The sequence below is a fragment of the Nannospalax galili genome, unplaced genomic scaffold, assembly GCF_000622305.1.
Source record: "Nannospalax galili isolate Female #2095 unplaced genomic scaffold, S.galili_v1.0 scaffold271, whole genome shotgun sequence".
Taxonomy (NCBI): domain Eukaryota; kingdom Metazoa; phylum Chordata; class Mammalia; order Rodentia; family Spalacidae; genus Nannospalax; species Nannospalax galili.
The window spans coordinates 4,738,986-4,745,279 of NW_008331789.1; the positions used below are offsets into that span (position 1 = coordinate 4,738,986).

A 6,294-nucleotide genomic window follows, 5' to 3' on the forward strand; every position below is an offset into this window, starting at 1 on the left:
TGCTAGGAAGATTAAATGAGAGAACATGTGGAGAAAGAGCAGGCACTGCCAATAAATCCAAGCCTTTCCTAATACCATGGAGCCACATCTTAGCAGCACTAGGGCATTAAGCAGCTTCATCAGCTCTCCTAGGACACTGGCACGTGAAAGGGAAAAAGAGTCTGCAGTTCAGTGTTCTTCCACACAGACGCCCACAAAGTACGGGCGGTTCAGGAAAGATGAGGACAGACAGCAGGTAAAGAGGTGAGGGCTACTGGAGGGGACCTGGCGAAGAGATGCCCAAGGACAGGGAAGGGCTCTGATAAACACCTCTGGTCCAGGAACTAGAAATAAAGAATGGAAATATTTAAGTAGGCAGAGAGGACTCTCCATAAATAAAAAATCATATATGGAAGAAAAAACTAGAAGCAGAAAATGAAAAATCTAACAGAGTTGCTTTCTCTTTCCTCGTTCTTTCCTGATCATTGCCTTTGAATGAGTTTTGAAGGAAATCAAATGCCATCCAAATTTATCTTTCTTATGAGCACTGCTGCTCAGTAAAGATAAATAAACACAGCTCAGTTTTAATAAGTCCCTGCCACAGCATTTGCGTTGGGCACTTGTTAATACATTCTAGGACGATATCAGAATAAGAGCCCTGATTTACAGCACAGGGGCTCTGTGCTCTCTCTAGATATGTGTTCTCTTCATCCATCATAATAACGATTCTTAGTAGTACTTGCTCCAATGTAGATAGGAGAAAACTTTGAAAGGTTATCTGAGGTTCTCAAGGTTATAGCTTTAAAATATCGCATTCAGAGTCTGACCTGGAGTGTCTGTGATTCCAAAGCCCTCCCCACTCTCGCACCCTTCAGCTTTGCTTTAGCAAGGTCATCATCACTCTTTCCTCCTAGTCTATTATGTGGAAATGCTTACAGTTGAAAGGCGAGCAGCACTACGCAGTGAGGAAGGGCATAGGCTACATTAGGCCAATAATTTATTTTACGCAGTACAGAAAAATGAACACATTTTTTCAAAAGAATTATCCACACCATCATCTGACCAAATGGACTGTCCCTAAAATCATCAGAGACCCCATAATGAACCCTACATGATTCATAGAAAAAGGAATGTGGGAAAGAGATGACATCGGATAAAGTGCCTCTCAATGGTAGCTGACCCCCATGGTAAATTGCCATATATATATGTATTTGGCCCCAGATTTAAATTCCCCTCCCCTTACTAGCCTTGTGATTGTGGAATGATACTGTCAACTCTAAAACTGTGATCACACTTCCTACCTTAGAGGGTGCTGAGTTTTTAAGGGCTCCAAGCTAGAAAGTGTGTAATAAAATACCTGTCACAGACTAGTCTCTCTATATTGGTAGATTTTATTAGCAAGAATGAGAGTTAAGGTCAGAGCCTGGGCCCTAACAAGTGAGGCTTGGCCACTAGCCCCCCTCCCCCTAGTGGACCAATTGAAGACATAAATAATGGTGAAAAGCAGAGATATATTCAATGTATTGACATTGGGAAGTAGAACAAAGGAGTTTAGTCACCCACAAGTCCATCTTCTGGGGTCCCGACATGAGGTTCAAATAGAAGGCACCGGGAGCTGTGTATATAACTAAGCAGTCTTGGTTAAGGTGTGGTCCTGCCCATCTCTGACCCGTCGTCGTCTCTGCCCCAGTTTCTTCTGCAAGGTGGCCTGACAGCTTGCCAGAACTGTCTTTCTTAAAGACAAGCTCTCCCCCATGGGCCCCAGGACCCGGTCTGGTCTGTTCCTTCTTCCAGCATGAGAGTCCTGAGGAAATTCCAATTTCTTGGAGTCTATTGTCTTAATAGTCTGATAGTTAACGGGAGAGGCACAAATGTCTCTTTAGAATATCTTTGTTCTTGCCAGGATGGTTAGAAGAAGAGGTGATGGTCCACAGGGAAGTAGGAGGGAGGTATAAAGGGCAGGGTGAGGGCCAGAGAATCATAAGGAAAGCCTTAGGGGTGTTCAAGCCCCACTCCCCTCTCTCTTTAGTTCCTGCCTTCAATCCCTGGCTGCCACCAACCATATCGCCTCTCTCCTTCCTCCAGCCAGGCTCAGCCCATTTGCTTTCCTTTTTCCATCTAGAGTGTTTCCAGAACTTCCTGTCCTCCTACCCATGTGCATTTTCGCCCTTCAGTGCCAAGAGGCTTTTCCTTACCCTACTCAAAGCTGGGAAACCCCAAGAGCTGCCACGTGCCATCTTTTTGAAATGAGTTGCTTAATTCAATTAGTTATTTTAGCCACAGCTTCTGAAGTATAAGCTTAGTGACAAAGCACTTTGTGCAGTCGTTTAACCAGATGGATATGATATATTTTACTTGAAGAGTGCTATGCCCTGGGTGTGTGGCCCAAGCACTTGAACCACAGGGTGCCAGAGGGTCCTCCTGGAAGGAGTCCTGCTGGACTCCAAGCTCTTCAGAACTTTCTACAAATCTCTTTTTGGCTCACTGTGTTTTCATTATGTGGTTATAGATCTGCTTTTGCACCATCTGAGCTGGTCTGATTCATCTCTGTACATGCTAAACTTGAGCACATCACCTATTACATTATTGATGCTCAATAAAAATTCGAATGAATGACTCTGTAAAGGAACTCTATATATCAGCTCTCTCCTTACACACACACACACACACACACACACACACACACACACACACACACCATAGCACTACACTTATTTGCAGAAACATTTATATACAGTACAATAACAGGCATACATTTCCCATTAGATTTTTATTAGCTTTCCATAGCATCTCTTTGCAAAGAAGGGAAGCAATCAGTTTAAATTACAGCCAGTACATTTTTTTTTTCCTGGAGCTCAACAGCCCCAAGCCCTGTGGTTCAGAGCCCTTTCTCTGTCCAGTGCCTAGAGAAGTGAATTTTGTAGTGCTGGGTTCTGTCTATCCCCCCCCACCCCCACCAGTTTAAGCTAAAGGCCAGAAAGCAGCATGCAGTCAGGGTTTAACAGAGCGATGACCACAGAGGATTGTACTAGAGGATCTGAGGAACTGGTTAGCATTTCCCTAAAATCAGACACCAGTCAGTAGCTGAAATCAAAGCCGCCGGTGCAGTGCTCTACATTCTCATTCTAGAACGGCAAACAAGACGAAAGTCCCTACAAGGCATTCAGTCCACTGAGGACCCGGACAGGGGCTGACCTCCACCGGAACTGAAAGCGGGACGCCAGACACCATGACTGCAGCCCCGGTCCCTTAAAGAACTGATTTACCTTAAATGATTCTACAAAACACACTTTGCAGATTCCGTTTTCTGGGATGGAGGGATGTGGAGAGAGACCAATCAAATCATCCAGTGAGTCTTCTAGAAGGGAGAGAAGGGAAGGGCTGAGCTTAGGGAGGCTGCTCCCTGGGAAGCTCAGCCATGTCTCAGGGTGAAAACAGCAGCTTAGCAACCCGTTCCCTAGGAAGGTCACTAGGCGGCGGCTTTTTTTTTTTTTTTCTTTTTAAAGTGACAGTTTAGTCTCCTGGCATATGAGCTTACTGGATAAGCAGAGGAAAACAGCCTGTGAAGAAAGACAAAGGGAAAGCAATTTAGTGGGCAGCTGGGCAGAAGGGACTCAGGCTTTCAGTGGTGCCCCACCTCAGCTGTGTACATGGCATTTCTGGTAAAGGACAGAGCTGTTCAGAAGCACAGGGTTTTATAGTCACAGTGGGCCGCGGTGCACGGAGGAGGTGTCTACGTTAGCAGCAGGGTCTTCTCTGCGGACCGGCATCAGGGCACCAGCAACTGTGAAGTTGGGGTGTTTGGGACTGTGCATGGAAGCTCGAACGCACAGGCTTCACCTCTGTCTGTTCTCTGAATCCCACTACAGATGGCCCAATGGTGCACACGTCATGGCTCCAAAAAGCAAAGGAAATGGGAGAAAAGGCAAAGCAGACAGACCAAGGACAGAGAGAGAGAGAGAGAGAGAGAGAGAGAGAGAGAGAGAGAGAGAGAGGAGAGAGACCGACCGACTTGATTATCTTTTGTATTCTTTTGTGTGTATGTGTACATGAGATCATGTGTGTGCATGTGTGTGCATGTGCATGACTGTGAACGCTGCTCTTGAGGACTCTGCCACTTTGTCCTTTTTAGATGAGGTCTCTCACTTGAAGCTGGCGATTGATGATTAGGTTAGGCTGCCTGGCCAGCCAGCTCCAGGGATCCACCTGTCTCTGCCTACCAGTACTGGGATTACTAGCATGGGCCACCATGCTGGGCTTCAGGGTCACCTTCAAAGCCAGGTTCCCAGGCTTGCATGGCAAGCACTTTACCACTCAAACTGTCTCCCAACCTCTATTTTTCTGTATTGTTGATGCTCTTACATTCACTCCTTGATCAGCTAGCTAATTCCTAGAAATAGTAAATGAATCCCGTGAAATATCCAATTTCTTCTTTGATATTTGCCAGTCAGTCCTACACTGGTATATCCAATCACCTCCTTACCAAATTTACCCATTGAGCAATGCCTCCTGCTCTAAATTACCCTAGGGACAGATGATCAGGGCCCCCCTTAATGGTCCAGAGTTTGCTGAAACAATTCAAACTATTCCATCCCAAAGTCACCTGCACACCCTCCCAAGCCTCAGCTCCTCCTTCCAGGGAAAGTCCCAGGAAAGGGTCTCTCGCTGAACCTGGAGATCATTGATTCGCTAGACTGGCTAACCTGGCTGGCCAGTGAGTTCCAGGATTCCTTCTGCCTCTGCCTCCCCAGTGTTGGGACATAGACACTGTAGCTGCTTGGCTTTTTTGTGTGTGTGGGTGCTGGGGATATGAACTTAGGTACTCATGCAGGACAAGTACTTTATCAACTAGCCATCTCCCCAGTCCGAGAAATAAATTCCTAGCCGTTGTGCTATTACAGTAGTTGTATATGGTAGTATATAATAATGGCACAAGATAGACCAAGACGTCTTGCTTCTAGGGGTCTGCATGAAGAACTTTTCACCACGACAATCATGTCCAGGTCTGCATGTTTCACCACACCTGATTCAAATCATACAGTGTGCATGAAGTGTGTATGTGAGTCGGTGTGCTTGTGTGGTGTGTGTACATCATGGGGACCAGGAGCTATGAGATCTAGGAAATTAATCTGCTCTGCAGAATCTCAGGCTTGGGAACAGCTGTGTATTGGAGGGACTTGTGGGTCCTCTCCTCTCCATGTTAGACTGAAGTTTTTACTCCTCGCACCTCAGAACCTGATGTTTTGGAGGTAAAGTCCTTACAGAGATAATGGAGTTAAAGTGAGGTTACTGTGTGGGACTTCATCCATGACAACTTAATCTCATAAAGTGGGGCAGGAGGGGGGCATTTGGACAGATGTGTACAGAGGGAGAAAATGAGAGGACACAGGTAGATCATCCTGTACAAGAAGTAAGGAATGCCAAAGGCTTCCAGAAGCTAGGACATCAGCCCGGAGCGGATTCTCCCACAGCTCCCAGAAGGAAGCAACCCTGTCAACACCTGATTGTGGACTTCCTGTGTCTGGAATTGTGAGAGGAGGACGATCTGTTGTTTCAAGCCACCTGGTGTATGGTACTTTGTTTTAGTGACCCTACAGAATGAGGCCAAAGCTGTAAGAATGCTGGAATGTTTATGAAAAGCTGGATTGTTAAGACCACCTGTTTCTGCAGCCTGAGGAGTGTTGCCCATCCTCCCAACTCTTCTTCTGTTGCCTAGAAGAGATTGGGATTGGGGTGCTTTTCTCGGGTAAAGCAGGAGGAGGGTATGACTCAGGGCTGACAATTGTTTATCTAATAGGGAGATAATCCAGGCTCTTTGTACGGCCTCAGAAAAACTTAGACATCCAAACACAGCTCGAGTTCCATCCTTTCTGTGCCAGTACTGAATTTAGAAACAATACAAAAAACAAAACAAAAATTCTGGAAAATTCATTTTCAGGAGAAACTGAATGCTCTCAAAGAATGGACCCCAGATGTTGACATTTCTGCCCCCTTCAAAAACAACAACAAAACTAGATCTCCCTCACAACCAAGCATTAAAGGAAAAACCGTTGACTCTCAGGCTAAGAAATCAGCACTGGTTTATTATTCCTTCCTTTATGGAAGGAATAATATAAAAAGAAAATCTGACTAAAGCGAAAAACAGATCTTCAGATTGGCAGGGACTGTCTAGTGCTGAAGGGACATCAGGGACACTTGTCTGCTTCATTCTGTATCCTGAGTGTGGTAGGAAAATGGTGCCCGAAGACTGCAAACCATGGGCCTGTGCCGTGTGGTTCTGCTGTATTGTTCATGCTATTTCTTTTAGGAACCCCC

General features: G+C 45.7%; 1 protein-coding gene across 1 annotated transcript in view; it reads right to left on the minus strand.

Moving 5' to 3' along the window:
* Cc2d2a (coiled-coil and C2 domain containing 2A) overlaps positions 1–3,412 on the minus strand; it is a 128,876-nt gene extending 125,464 nt beyond the window's left edge. Inside the window, exon 1 of the mRNA XM_029560505.1 lies at positions 3,246–3,412. The gene's annotated coding sequence lies outside the window, so the exon portion shown is untranslated. The remainder of the gene's footprint in view (positions 1–3,245) is intronic.
* Positions 3,413–6,294: the final 2,882 nt, after the last annotated feature.